Source organism: Carica papaya, chromosome 9, assembly GCF_054855325.1.
Source record: "Carica papaya isolate Zhongbai chromosome 9, ASM5485532v1, whole genome shotgun sequence".
Taxonomy (NCBI): Eukaryota; Viridiplantae; Streptophyta; class Magnoliopsida; order Brassicales; family Caricaceae; genus Carica; species Carica papaya.
In genome coordinates this window covers 21924513-21940890 of record NC_142317.1, presented here as the reverse complement: position 1 = coordinate 21940890, position 16378 = coordinate 21924513, and the positions used below count along the sequence as shown (strand labels likewise).

At 34.2% G+C, this 16378-nt stretch overlaps 1 pseudogene; it reads left to right on the top strand.

Moving 5' to 3' along the window:
* LOC148240181 (serine/threonine-protein kinase D6PK pseudogene) lies at positions 1–2991 on the top strand (annotated as a pseudogene).
* The last annotated feature ends 13387 nt before the right edge of the window (positions 2992–16378 follow it).

Here is a 16378-nt window from a genome sequence, read left to right as displayed (position 1 = left end):
ATGGTTAACCTTCACTGGTGAGGGATGTGAACACTGCCCTTGGATGTACTTATTTTTATTTGGAGATAAAAGTTTATTGTTATTAACAATATTTGATTAATTGATGGATTTGATTATTTGATCTTCTTCTCTTGACTTGCAGGGATAAAGTATCTTATGCAAATTTTCCTACGATTTGTGCACTTTGCATCAAGATTAAAGGAGGCTCCTCAAGGTATATAAGTAATACTAATCATCACAGCTCAAAACTCTTCAATTTGGAGTATTATTGTGTGTTATTATTGATCTTATAATGTATATTTAACAATAAAAATTCTCATATACAATTTTTGCTAGTAAAAATTCGTACATTTTGACAGTTAAATGATTTGTCATGAGATGTATAGTCTGATTTAAACTCATACTCTTATAGTTAAGGATAAAATTACTTAGATATCTGCCTAAAAGATAAATAATTATTAAATTAATTAATTATATATGTGGATACATAATTAATTAAATAATTAGTTTAATAGTTGATATGTTTCTTTTTTTATAAGAGATTATAAGTTCGAGTTAGATTGTATTTTTATGTGTGTCATCATTTGAAAGTTATCTGCATTGTATTGTAATTAGTATATATCACTTGACTAATCTCGGATGAAACTGTATTTTTATATGTATTCTTACTTGGAGGTTTTTGTATTGTCTTATGATTGATGCATACCACTTAATTAATAGATGTACCCAATTTTTATTTTTTAATAAATAATTAATGAAGGAAAAAATGAAAATCCTTCTTAAGGTATTATTTTATTTTACATATTCTATAAAATTTTATTTTCATGTATTTCTTTTTTCTTTTGGACTTCGTGAAAATTTTAATTAAATTTAAATTTGCATGCTTATACAGCATGAGTTTTACTTCATTAAAAATTTATTTTGTCAGCTCCATAATTATAGCTATTAATAATTATAATAAATTATAACAATATGATAGTAGTTAAAACACTTATTTTCTATTTAAAATTTATAACTTTAACTTTTATTAAAATGTAGAATATTTTATATGTATAAATCTATAAATTTAAATTCAATTAAAATTTTTACGAAATCTATAAAAGAAAAAGATATATATGAAAATAAAATTTATAAAATAAAATATTACCTCAAGAAAGATTTTTATTTTTTCCTTCATTACTAAGAATTCATGTTTGGTTGCATCCACTGCTTATGCACCTTTTTTTCGAAAAAATTTAAAACAATTTTTAAAAAAACTTAGTAATGAAATATATTAATAATATGTACAATAAAAAATAAGTATGAAATTAATTTACTATATTCACTAATTGATTTGATTTATGATGTTAATTATGTATGAAAGTTTACCCTTCCTTACTCCTTTCATCCCATGTCTTGACACGTGTATATATATATATAAACATATAATTCATATATATGATGGTGTATGAGCAATCATATGTGGCACCAATAGGTATGAAGTTCATTTGTGATCGGTGGTCGTGTTTACTCATTAAGTTCTATCCCGATGGCTATCTTCACATCCTCCATCATAGGTAGCCGGATAAATGCTTCAATGAAGCTGCTGCCCGCTACAGACGTACAACAATATTAATTATATGTATCAATAAAAATATATTAAATGATTATACGAATCATTAATTTATTACTATGACATTTAACGCAGTTAGTATTGTGATATACGTACATACATTATCTATACACACACACACATATATATTGATAAATTGAGAAGGTTATATATATATATAGACACACACATTATATATTTATATAATTCCCAATTATAAGTATCTTCTTTTTGAAGTTTTTAACTTTTCCCCATGTCACCTTCTTGATTCTATCATATTTTTGCATAAATATATATATGTATATATAGATACCATCTTCATTTTCAATTTTATTAATTAATAAAATCTTTTTTTCATATTTTAATACGGTCCTAAAATGTTAAAGTATAAGAGCCAAATTCAAATATGAAGGAATTTGGTTTACAAGTTTATGAACCTGTTTATATATTAATAAATTAAATATATTATATATTTTTATTAATCTAAGTAATATTTCAAGAGATTATTATATTTCAATAATGTATTAAGCATATTCTCAAATATATTAAATGGAATAAAGTGTTAAATTTTAAACAAGCTATTCACATAACTTATCAAACTCAATTTTATATATTTTGAACTTATTTAAATTTATTCAATTTTTTAAAAAGTTTTGTGACCTTCTCTTTTTGGCACGGGTTTTATGCATCTGAAGTCACAGTGGCCATATAATACTTACACATGATGGGGATAGTTTACTGTGATTTTAAGACGTGTTAGTAAGATTCGACGGTCACATTTTATTGACTGACTTCGATCTCTCACAAAAAGACGATAATTCCACATCAACGATTCATATAATTTCTAATCAAAATGCATCACTAATCACAAAAACAAGTTGTTACCCTGATGATCAACCCAACTTTTCTAATTCATCATGCATTCTACCCTATTGTATAACACCTGCAATAGCCTCCTGCTTACACCCTAGTCAACATAAATAAAAAAAAATCAACACATCCCACAACCGTCGAAATCATCACAGAGTCAATCAATGTCCAATCAAGGCCTTTTGTTGGGACCCACGAGTACTTAGCATGAGAAATTGTGTCTGGTGAAGGGCATGGAAACACAGCTGATTGGTGGACACTAGGGATATTCGTATTCGAAATGTTATATGGGATGACATCTTGTAAGGGAGTTGACTAGGAGTTACCCTTAGCAAATATTGTGGCTCGAGCACTTGAGTTTCCCAAAGAAATCATGGTTTCAGAGCTAGCAAAGGATTTGATCACATCGCTATTAATCAAGGACCCGACAAGGCAAATAGGGTCCACAATGGGTGTAACAACAATCAAACGACACCAATTTTTTGATGGGCTTAATTAGGAACTTTTGAGATGTATAAAATCATCATTTGTTCCTTCTCCTGTATCTTGCAAGGAGTTTATTACATTTGATAGTACTATAGAGAGTTCGATATAGTATTAATAGGAAGCAAGAAATTTAGTCTTTAATTTACATGATATATGTTTTTTTTATGTATATTGAATTTTAATAACTAAACAAAAGTGGGATTTAAGTAATTTGTACATTAGAGCAAGAAATTTTAAAGAAATTCATGTTGAAAGGTTCAATATTTATAAAAATATATAATTAAAGCTAGCGGGGAAGCTTGTGTCTGATTATTTTGGTTGCCCCATGGAAAATTAGGGTGATTCCTCCATCCAGGATTATAAGTATTAGAATAAGGATTCCCTTGTTGAACTTCATAATTCTGAACTTGCACTGCTTGTGCTGTCACCCTATTCATGCTGTCTATCTTCTTAGTTAAGGCCTCAATTTGTGCAGATAGAGCTGTATAGTTGTCAACACTATGCAAGCTGCAATTATTTCTTGATGAAGATCTCTCCTTCTCCCATTGGTAACTATTATTTGCCATATTCTCAATCAACTTCTAGGCAGCCTCAGGTGTCTTGTTGTTCAGTGTTCCTCAAGCTGCTATGTCAATCATTATCTTGATGTTGGTTGTGAGACCATTGTAGAATGTCTGTACTTGAAGCAGCATAGGTAGACCATGGTGAGGAACTCTCCTTAGTAGATCCCTATAGCGATCCTAAGACTCATACAAAAATTCTCCATCTATTTATGCGAAAGTGGTGATTTCATTCCTCAACCTACCTATCTTTGAAGGTGGAAAGTACTTGGCTCAAAAAGGTGGAGTGATATCCTCCTAAGTAGTGATGGAACCAGCTGGTAATGAATTCAACCAAGCCTTAGATCTATCCTTCAATGATAAAGGGAAAAGTCTCAATCTGATTGCATCATTACTCATTCCATTATGCTTGAAAGTATCACAGATTTCCAGAAAATTTGCAATGTGCTCATTAGGATCATCAGCTGGGAACCCAAAAAATTGTACACTTTGCTGAATCATTTGGATGATGGCTGACTTAATCTCAAAGTTGTTAGCTTTTACAGCTGACCATGTGACACTCGGTTCAATTCCAGTAAGAGTAGAATAGAATAATCCATCATTGTGTGCTCTCTTCGCCCTTCTGGTTCATCAACCATTGTTGTTGTTCCTCTTCTCAACAAATTTCTGACACGAGATGGGAGAAATCTACTTCTTGCTTGTGCTCTCAGTCTGTGGCGAGTCCTCTCGATTTATGTTTCAAAAATCAATGGTTCTTTGTTTCTTTTTGTCATGCACTATAGAACCCCTTGTAAATAGCTAGCAAAACAAAAAAAAAACAAGGTAAAAATACCAAATTAATAAAAAATAGTCAACTTTAATATTGCTAGTATTAGTCCCCAGCAACAGAGCCAAAACTTTGTTGTTATATGAACTCACCTAGCAAGTGCACTAGTTCGAACACGTACTATAGCAATAAATTTGGATATCGTCCCACGAGGACTAATATAACAATTACTAGAATCACTACTTATTGATATTATTTGGCCAATGACTAAGAGAATGAGTATAAACTAAAACTTAACAACAACAACAAAAACAATGAATTAAGATTAATTAACAATCAAGATATAATAACGGTCAAGATCTTAGAATCCACCCTAAGTTCAACTATGAATTTCCTAAATTCAATCTACAACTAGAACTTTCCCCCAATTTCGTTCAATCATGTAGTAATCTCTTCTCAATTAACAATCAAGATATAATAATAGTCAAGATCTTAGAATCCACCCTAAGTTCAACTATGAATTTCCTTAATTCAATCTACAACTAGAACTTTTTCCCAATTTCATTCAATCATGTAGTAATCTCTTTCTAAAGATCAATTACCTTACCTACTTCATTGTAACACACATATCTCTGTGGATTAGTATGAATCAGTGCATTAACATTCAATCATCAAATATATAGATTATGCTTAATATCTCTTCTCACATTCAATCTATTGTGCTAACTTGCTATTCTAATGAACAATCAATCTCTCAATCCAATCATTCATCATAAATCAATAAATAGGTGATCAATCTATTTATGCATTAAGCCACAAGATAACACATAGGGATTGGGGAAAAAGCTTTTCATAGATTGAATGAGAAAATCACATGTATCCCTTCGGGTTTCATCAAAGATCCCAACAGAAGAGTTTAGTTACACATCCTAATGAAAATTATAAGAATTAAATCTAAAAGAAACGTGAAAAGAATGACCGACAAAAAGAAGTTCTTGATGTCTGCAGCTGTCTTCCCTCCTCTCCTCCTCCAGTCTCCCCTTTTCTTTTTCAGATCCTCTCTTTTTTATATCGTTCAAAACCTAATTTTCTAATCTGGCACATCCCACAACCATGTCAAATCGACACACGGCTGTGTCTTCCTTGAAATTATGTCAATTTTTAGCTTTTAGACATGACACGACCGTGTCTCCTAGGCTCACAGCTGTGTCTCTTTTATCGAACAAAATAGAAACATTGCCTTCTTAACACATGGCTGTGTGCTAACCCAGTATAGGGCACATGGCCGTGTCTTTCAGGAACACGGCCATGTCTCACTCCTCCTAAGAAATAAAAATGTTGGCTCCATAACACATAGTTGTGTGTTATGGCCATCTCTCCCACATCTTCATGTTTCAACCCATTTTCGCCCAAATCTTTTTCCAACCCATTCTAATTTGCTTCCAAGTTCTAAAATCATTCTTGAAAAGTGCTAAAGACAATCCAACAGCATATCTGGCAAAAATCGATCAAAATCAACTCAAATAAAATAGAAAAATATCTATAAAATTCAATTATATCAATTATCTTTCCACTCAAAGGGTTATAGAGCCTATATGCTTTATATTGAGAGCAATAACCAACAAAGATTCATTTCACAAATTTTTCATTAAGTTTGCTGTGATTATGTGAATCTATCAAGGAATAGGCAATACAACCAAAGATTTTAAGTGGCTTACCTAAGGTCTCCTACCACTCAAAGCTTCATATGGTGTTTGGTTGAGAACAGCCCTTGTAGGAGATAAATTCAATAGATAGATAGCAACGACAACATTTTCAACCCCTTTTCTTTTCGCAAGCTTTTTTCCATTTCAACAACTGTTAAGTTTTTATGTTCATCCACTTTGTTTTGTTTTGGTGTATGTGGTGCTGTCAATTCTCTGTGCAAGTCTTGTTCTTCACAAAATTGGTTAAATTCATTAGATAGAAACTCCCCTCCTCTATCAGTACGCAATGCCTTTATGCTTCTTCCACTTTGCTTCTCAACGAGTGCCTTGAACTTCTTAAAGATCTCAAACGTTTCAGAGTTGAATTGGAGGAAATAGACTTAACTCATACGGCTGTAATAGTCTGTAAACAACAAAAAATATTGACTTCCACCAAAAAATTGTGCTTTCATAGGGCCACACAAATCAGTATGTACAAGTTCAACAAACTCATATGCCCTTCTAGACTTTCCTATAGCAAATGGTTTTTTACATTGTTTCCCATAAATGCACCATTTGCAAAAATTTAAGGACTCAATTTTAGGTAGCCCGAACAATGTTTCCTTTTAACTCAATAATTGTAGACCTTTTACATTTAAATGTCCATATCCTAAATGCCACAATTTGTACTATTTTCTTTAACAATAAGAGCATGGTTTTTAACACTAAAAACCTCAAGTTGGAAAAGCTTATTAAGTTCCATTTAAACACCAACAATAATTCGATCAAATGTTTTATCTCTAATCACACAAGACACATCATCAAACATTATAGAATACCCACTAGCCATAAGCTGCCCAATGCTCAATAGATTTGTGATAAAGTAGGAATATAATAGACATTGTGAAGGAGTTTTGTGTTACCATGACCATTGCTTAATGCCACCGTGCCTTTGCCATCATCACCAAGTCTTACTTTCACCTTACATGACTCATCCAGCTCCTTGAATAGAGATTTGATCCCAGTCATATGGTTGAAACAACCACTATCCAAAAATCATATACCGCTTGATGCTTTGGTGCCATCTTGATAGGCCATAAATAGCTCAATCTCCTCCTCATCTTCAACATAATTTGCTAGTTTTTCTCTTTTTGGAAGTCTACCTTTACATCCCCGTATCACTTGCAATAATAACACTAAATATTACTTTTGTAATTTATTTGTTTTCCAATCATCTCCCTTTGTTCATCTTGTCTAGCAATTCTGCCTTTACCTCGTTTACCGCTGTCTATATAACTTCCTCTACCACATCCTCTACTTGTGCCTTCTTTGAATCATCTTGTTATTTGGGAGACTCCCCCATCACTTAAAAAGCCTTCTCTTCAGTCTTTTCATTCACCTGATTCAATCTTGGCCCATGGGATTAGAAAGAACCCATCAGCTCGTCAAATGAGTAAGTAGCTATGTCCTTAGACTTCTCAATAGCTGCAACAATGTGATCAAAACTTAGAGTCAAACACCTTAACACTTTTGCAATAGTGGTTTGATCAGAAATCTCTTCCCTGTAAGATCTCATTTAATTAACAACCGTTGCAACTCATAAAAGAAATTCTTGTACCGATTCTCTAATTTTCATTTACAACATCTCAAAGTCACGACGGAGAAATTGAAGTTTTACCATAATTATCTTGGATGAGCCTTTGTATGTTGTTTGCAAAGTCGTCCATGCTTCTTTGGTTGTATTTACAGTTGAAATTTTAAAAAAAATATATTCATGCACTGCTTGCTGGATGAAAAATAGTGCTTTGGAATCCCTTTTTTTATTTTCTCTTAACCTGCCTGCTTCATCCAGATTAGGATACCCATTCCCAACCAAGTCCCATAAATCTTGAGACTTGAATAATGTCTTCATTTTAATGCTCCAAAATTCGCAGCTTCCACCATGAAAAGATAAGAATTGATGGTTGAGAAATACTCACGACATTGCCATTTGTCGCCATGAGATGCACGCCCAATTACAACAAAACTTTGCTCTGATACCACTATTGTTGGAGAAGAGAGCTTTGTTAAACTCAAACTTGCGGCAAATTTACTGCGGCAACAAGGAAAAATATAGTAGACAAGAAATGAATGCAGTAGAAAAATAAAAATATTAATCAAAACATTTTATGGGTATGAATTGCTGCTGGAATTTTAAATGCAGTGGGATGACATATTCAGCAACCAGAAATACCTTTTAAATAGGCTTTACAACTGAACAAAAAATTAAAAAAAAAATGGTAGAGCAATCTGCCACTAACTCAAATTCTATCACTACTAACAAAACCTTAAAAATTTTAGGAGATAAATCCAAAACTAAGTCAAATATCCAACTGTCAATGTTGAATCAGTCTACAATAGGCAGTGCGACTTAAGATTTTAAAATGGACTTTTTATAGCTTACTGTTGCAGCCATAAAGATGAAAAGACAAAAAATCACTGCAAGAGCTGTTGAAGTTACGGAAAGACACATATCAAGAGACAAGTGGCCTGAATACTATGACATGAAAATAGAAAGGTTCATCGGGAAACATGTACGATTATTCCAAACATGATCAATTCTTGGATACATTGTGGCTAAGCTTCTACTTGCAGACCCAAGTGCAGAAAAAATTCTAATAACTAAAGAGGATTCTTAGCTTGTCAATGCCTTCTCTTGCATGATAAGTGCTAACCCCAAGAGAAAACATGGTCAAAAGAACTCCCAACAGACGTATATAATATAAGATTCTGAAGTTGCTTTCACACAAGGATAGGTAACTTCAATTTATGGCTCAACTTACCTATCTAAAAAACTTAAATGTATAATGGTGATGATAACAATGGTTTATTTTTCATTTTATTTGGAAGTTAAAGCTTTTGAGCAGTGATTCGGGTATCATAGGATTTTAATGTAAAAATGATATGTTGATTTAGGATTAGCATTAGCTCGAAACATCTTCTTGGATTGGAGATTAAATAAGTTATTTCCTATTTACAGACTTTATATCATATACATAGTATTATAGGAGTGAAAGACATTCTTTTAAAGAATTCACTATAAATCAAAAATACCTTTATATTATTTTAATTCTATTGTTTGATTATGATATTTTCTGCATCTTGTAAATCATTTTGTATTGGTTATGATATTTTTCTATCTCGTAAATCATACCTTGCCATCTAAATTAATGCTTGATAAAAAAACTTTTCAATATATTTCCTCGGTTGATTTCAGATTAGTTGAAAAAATTCAACTGGTATGTAAAGCATTGTCTGAGAGAGTGATTAGAAAGTGATGATAAGATATTTCTTGCAAACTCATTTTTTATTCATTACATATTTTTGCATTACTATACACTTGTAAGTTTTTAGTTCTTAGCATCAACTCATGAAGGAAACTAAATCTCTGTTACAAACTACCAAGTTTATGGGATCAATTCATAGAAGAAACTAAAGCTCAGCTCATAAAGGAAACTAAACATATAGCATTTAACAACTTTTGCTTCATCTAGTTCTAGCATTAGCCGCAATCCTTCTCTCAAATTGTACCACAAAAAATATCAAAAATAAAAAAATAAATATATTTCCAACAACGATAGAAATTAGTCTCATATATATGTATATATTTTCAATTTGTAAATGAAGAAATTACATAGAAATATTTAGGTTGTGGGTCAAATCACCTAGTAATTGAGAAATTGTGTTGTAAAAATAAATATACAATATAATAGCTTAAAAAGGTTATTAATGAAAATGTGAAATGATTACCCATTATAAAAAATACCAACAATAATTATTAATTACCTCATGAAGAATGCTTAATTTTTCTTGCAAGATTGAGAATTCATGTTTGAGTGCTTCCAATTGAAAGATACACGTATAGAGAAGACACAAGTGTCTCAAGATGAATTTTCGAACCAAAGTTAATTTGATCATCAATATTTGAGTAAATGAAATTTCAATACATATATATATGTATTGGTGCGTATATTTGTATAAGAATATTATAGAGATGAAAAAAAAAAACACAGAAAAATAAATGTTTGCTCACTGTTGCTTAGATTGTTCCTCAATAGGCTAAAGGAATTCACGACAGATCTGTGCCATGCGACAAGCACCAATGCTGGAGTACCATAGTAACCATGATTATATATATACACACACACACACAATAATATTTATTATGATCTATACATTAATATCATATATATAGTTTATCCGGGGTTGTATAATTAATTATCATGAAGAAGCCCCTTTGATTTTGAAAATAAGTTCTCCAATCTCGTGAAAGTCCACCTCCGATTTTTCACCGAAGTTAAATAAAGAGCAAAATTATCTATACTTATATATACACACCCAATTATATATATATATATATATATACCCACATAATATATGAATGATTAAAAGGATATAAATGAATCAAACGACTGTTTATATTTTTATTCGTATTAGAATATTAAGTTCCACTTTTTGCATTACGCAAAATTAATATATATTGCATTTTACAAAAAATACTAAAGACATATGCAATATTATATCTATATATATATATATATATATATATATATATAGACACACACATACAACTTTATCATCATATTCGTTAAAATAACTCGAGAATCCTTCATGAAAGTAGGAAGCAGATGGAAAAAATAGAAAGGTCCACATTCTTGAATCTCTTTCATTCCATAAGCCATTGCAAGCTGCTCGTCCACTATTCCCTGCACCTCACCATTACAAGTATTAACTAAACACGCATGCATCAAAATCATTATATATATACATATATGTATCATACAGTAGCATATTGGAGAAAAAGTGAGTGAAAGAGAGACAGTAACATTTAAGATCTGGGATTTGAGAGCAGCCGTATCAGCCATTAATGAGAAGAAGAGCTAATCAACTGGTAATTGAGAGTGATGAAAAAGACAGTGTCTATAGGTGTATGTATATACATATAGAGTGAAATGGCGGTTACATAGAGTGGAGTAATTGATAGTGAGTTGTTCACCGTTTTCCTTCACAAGGAAACAAAATTGCGGCCACCTATGCATATAACTCTCTGTTCTCTGATCTGTAAACCACTCATTATTCATAAACATTTTCTATGTCATGTGCTGAGCATTTTTTCTTTTTCAATTTTTTTTTGTTTCTAGTATTTTCTGTTTAGGTTAATTCATCCTTAGGAGCATTAATATATATAACATACATGCACCATTTTATGACAGAATGAGTAAACCATATTAGTATAATATAGTTTAGTATTAGAAGTTAAAATATTTGTATATGTATCTAATTGTCCCATTTGCTTTAATTTCTGAACAAGTTTCATCCTTTTCTTAAGAAATTTAATTATTACATTTCTCAAATATTTTATAATTTAACAATATATCACAATTTTAATATTTAAACTCTCTTATTTATGTTTTTTGCGAACTAAATTCTAATTAATCTTTCTATATATGAAGGATTATGAAATAAAATTTCATTCAATAAATTCAAGCTGAAAACATAAGTTCAAAAATAAAATTAATGAATATATACCTCATTCAACATGTAAAACATAATCTATACTAAATTAAATTTTAGGGCACAACTTTTGTTTCTTAGTGCAACATAACATTACGAAAAAAAAAAAGACTAAAACCTTAAGATTTAGATGTAACACCGCAGTTTTAAAGCTTTATTAAGACCTAATACATGCTCGAAACCTTATAGTTGTCTTAAGATAGGTCTAGAACCTGCAAAACTTGAGTTAGATAGTGGGCGTGTTCCTCTTTGCGTTTTGAATAAACCAAGATGTCATCAATAAACACAATAACAAACTGATCCAGGAATTGTCTGAAAACCTTATTCATCAAGTCCATGAAGATTGTTGAAGTGTTGGTTAGTCCAAATGGCATGATCAGGAACTCATAGTGTCCGTACCTGGTTCGAAAGGTTGTCTTGGAGATGTCTTCTACCCTGATTTTTACCTGATGGTAACCTGAACATAGGTCTATTTTGGAGAAGACCCGGGCACCCTGCAACTGGTCAACGAGGTCATCAATCCTGGGGAGGGGATACTTGTTCTTGATCGTGACTCTATTTAGACTCTGTAATCAATACATAACCTTAATGTCCCATCTCCCTTTCTTGCAAATGTGACTTCAGGACCCCAAGGGGACACACTATGTCAGATGAACTCACTGTCCAGTAATTCAGTGATCTGTTTCCTCAGTTCCTCCATCTCAACACGGCTCATACAGTAAGGAGCAACTGAAATCAGTTGGGTGCCTAGCTAAAGGTCTATGGTGAATTCGACTTCTCTGTCCACTAGTAATCCATATAGTTCATCTGGAAACACATCTTGAAAGTCTCGGACTACTAAAATCTCTTGAATACAAATCTCTTTCTTGGGTTTGCCTAGTTAGAGAAAACAACAAGGTTAAAGTACTTGATAATAAGAAAATTTTTCATGAGGGAACAAATGCTAAACGATTTTATTAATTTATAAATGGCTTCTCATTAAGAGGATTGAATACAACCTTCTTTCTAAAACAATCTACAGTGGTGTGATACACCGCTAGCAAGTTCATTCTTAAAATTACATCAAAGTCCCCCATGTCTAATTCTATTAGGTCCACACTCAATTTCCTATCTACTATATCTACGACACAGGCTCTATATACAATTTCTTCCAATAGTGTCGTACTCCCAACAGTAGACACAAACAACACAGAATCAAGTTTATCAGGTAATACATTAAATTTTGATTCAACAATAGGTAAAACAAATGAATGCGATGCACCAGTATCAATCAAAATATGAGCAAGATAGTTACAGATAGTATACATACCCTGTACCACATCCGGGTTGGCTTCTACATCCTGCTAGTTGAGATTGTAAGCCCTACCCTAAATAGGTGGTCTGGCCTGATTCTGATTCCTCGGGCACTCCCTCGCATAATGTTGGGCACTACCACATATGCGACAAGTGTTATTGAGGCGATAGTAGGGTTGGTCCCCATGATCCCTGCCACAATGCTGACACATCTTACCGCGTCCTGCCACTAGAGCTTGAGGGGAAGCCTGAATCATCGGTCTGGGACTCTTGTTTTGTTGAACAGGTGCAGTAGGTGCTGGTCTGTGGGGTGGAGCTGAGGGTCTGAGGTTCCCTGCTGCTTGAGAGAAGGTACGGAGGCTCCTCTCCACTAACTGTGTCTTTGCCAGAACAGCCAAATAAGTACTGAACTCAAGCACAAACAACTGTTGGTTGATCTCTGGACAGAGACACCACTCCAACCTTCTAGCCTTCCTACCTTCATCCAACAATGTCTCAGGGGAATATCGGCCCAACTCTAGGAACTTACGAGCATATTATGATATAGTCATGTTCTCTAGGGCCAACTGTACAAACTCCATCTCCTTCAGATGTCGGAGATGCTCTGGAAGGTACTTTGCATTAAAGGCCGCCAGGAACTATTTCCAAGTAATTGGAACAGGCAGGGTGGTCTGTTTGACTTTCCACCAGCGGTCTGCTTCTCCCACTGGCATGTAGGTAACAAGGATAATTTTTTGTTCGGGAATCACTCCACTAGTCTTGAACGCCTTGTCTATCTCTGCTAACCAGTACTCGGCATCTTTGAAAGAGGATCCCCCTATAAAAGTAGATGAGTTTAATCTTTTGTAGCTCTCTATGTAGCATGGGTCCATCATGGGAGGAGCTGGGTCCCGTGGAAGAGGGACTAGGTCGTGGTGAGGATGGACTGGATGGCCCTGCGGTGGTACTTGCTGATACGGTGGGGGCACCAGATTGTACTGTAGTGGTGCCGGGGGGTACTGCGGCTGGGGCACTGGATCATACTATGGTGGTGCCGAGTGGTATTGTGGAGGAGCAAGGTCGTATCGGGGTGGCTCGGGATCCTCTTGTTGCAGGGGTGGCTCTACCCTGTGGCAGTGGGGGAGGATCAGGTAGCTCCCTCCTTTCCTCCCGGCCCTGCTAGGCAATAATGAGTCTCTCCAGCATCTCAAATATCTAGTCAACATCTTCTCTAAGCAAACCATCTCGAGCTGCTCAGTTTAGTAGGGGTCTTCCTCTCCTTATCTATCTGTACCTGCATTTCACAAGGAATGGTTGAGTGATAATCCATTGTTTTGGTGTTCCCTAAGGATTTTATACAAGAAATGGGTCCGAGGAACGTAGCTCTGATACCAACTATAACGACCCCGTAAATATCTAAAGGAAATAAATTATAAATTAAGTGCGAAAGCGTAATAAATGTTCAAGGTTTACATTCCCTACACAATAACTTAAAGAACCAAATGGGGCTACAAATTTCAGTCTTAAAACAAAATATAAGAAATAAGGAAATAAACAGAAAATAAAGAAAACTAGCATCTACTCGCAATCTTCTTACGGTTCGGACTCTAGAACTTGGTTCTCTTGATTTGAAATGGTTAAATAAGGAATGAGCTAAACTAACCCAGTAACAACGTCATACTATATCACCGACAAAGAAAAAAAAGTTGGTAGAAAATTAAAAATCACTAATAGAGTACTAAATTTAGCAAATTCATTTATCAATCATAAAACCATTTACCCTCCACTTACTGTAGTGAAATTTTTAAAAATAACCTATACAAACAATAATATTATAAAGATCATGATTATATGTATAAACAGCAACATAGCACATATATAGTTATATATCCATCATCAATAAATCAAACAATAACTGTCAATCTTTTTACCAGCCTGCTGGTATATATGGAGGTTCATAGAGATGTCCCTGTTACACATGAACTCTTTCCTTTAACATTCTCCATTATGGGCCATCCCCATACCCCGTCCGGTATAAGCGCCAACTTATAAAACCTCAATACTTCGTCCGGTATGAGGGTGAAGTGTGCCGTTCCCATATCCCATTCTGTATGAGTGCCAAATTGCCAAGTCCCGATGCCCCGTTCGGCATGAGACAATATTCACGGTAGGGTTTCCTATGTACCCGCTTCGTTCACCATCTCCCAAGATATCCAGTAAGGCTGCTGTTTCATGCATTCACTTAATCACACAATTTTTATCGTTAAACCTTCTTTTTTTCTTAATTCAGCCGTAAACACATAGAATAAACCATACATGCATTCAAAGCCATAAAATAAATTAATAAGATGCCATCATGCATACAAATTGTAAAAACAATCAACAAACAACAGTAGATAATTTTTTGTCTTGGCTCCATTAGTAATCCGTAATTAATTATGCACATTTTCCAAATTCGCACAAAATACCGGATTATTATTTATTTAGACTTCAATTCTATGATAAGGAATAGGGTGAGGGATCCTTACTCGATTTGATGCCCGAAAAGTTAAGCTGTTCGACTGCGCCTACAGGTGATTCTCGGGTTCTCTGAATTTTTTTTAGGAATTAAAATGCTCTATTAGTACCTACAAATGTCCCAAACAAACCCAAAATCAGTCCTAGGGCCTATATGGCCAATTTTAGAATTCTGGCACGGCAGCTTGCCATGCTCCGGCGGTGGCACCACCGCCTGCGGCGGTAGTCCATCTCAGGTTGGCTATTTTCGGCCTTTTTTGGCTAAATTTGGCTGACTTTGCATGAATTCCTGCGAGAAAATACTTTAAGGAGCCTTGGTTTGCTGAAAAAACATAAAAAATCAAAACTTACCAGCGGTGGGGTGCTCCGATACGGCAGCTCCTCTAGCTCAAGCTGCAGTTGGGTGTTTTGCTCTGGCCAACTTGTAGAGAAGGATACAGTGATCACAATGGTAGAAAAATTACACATAATAAAAATCGAGAAGGGCCTCATCGAAGGCGTTTTGTGAAATTTTAGGTAGTGGCGCCGCCGGGCTTTGCCTGTATATTTTTGCCAATTGGCCAGTCCTTTTGCTCCAATTTTGCCATGATTGTGTTTAGAATTTAATTTTGAGCAAAATAAATTTTTTTTATCTTTTTTGGAAGTCAGAAAGGGCTTCGGTGCGGCAGCAGGTGGCGGCGGTCTCTTTCCCGGCGACTGGGTCTTCTTCTCTAGTGAGGGGTTCTGATGGATAGGGTTAGGATTTGGTGTGGATAGGGATTATTTATATCCGTCCGCTTTTGATCTGGGCCGTCCATCGTGTTTGATCTGGACCGTCTTATCGCAATTAAATGGGGAGTGAATCTGGGCTATTCATTGCGATCCAATTTGGGCCATCCATTTCGATTTAATATGGGCCTTTCGATCGCCCACGTAGCCTCCCGCGTGGCACTGCATCAGCGTCCGCTACCACACAATGCGTCCTAATTCACCGAGCATTTGACATGACAAAACTTTCCTAAATTACATTTTAGTCCCCGATTTTTTATTTTTCTTTCAAAAATATCCCCAGAACCCAAATTTTCACCCCTTTTCCCCA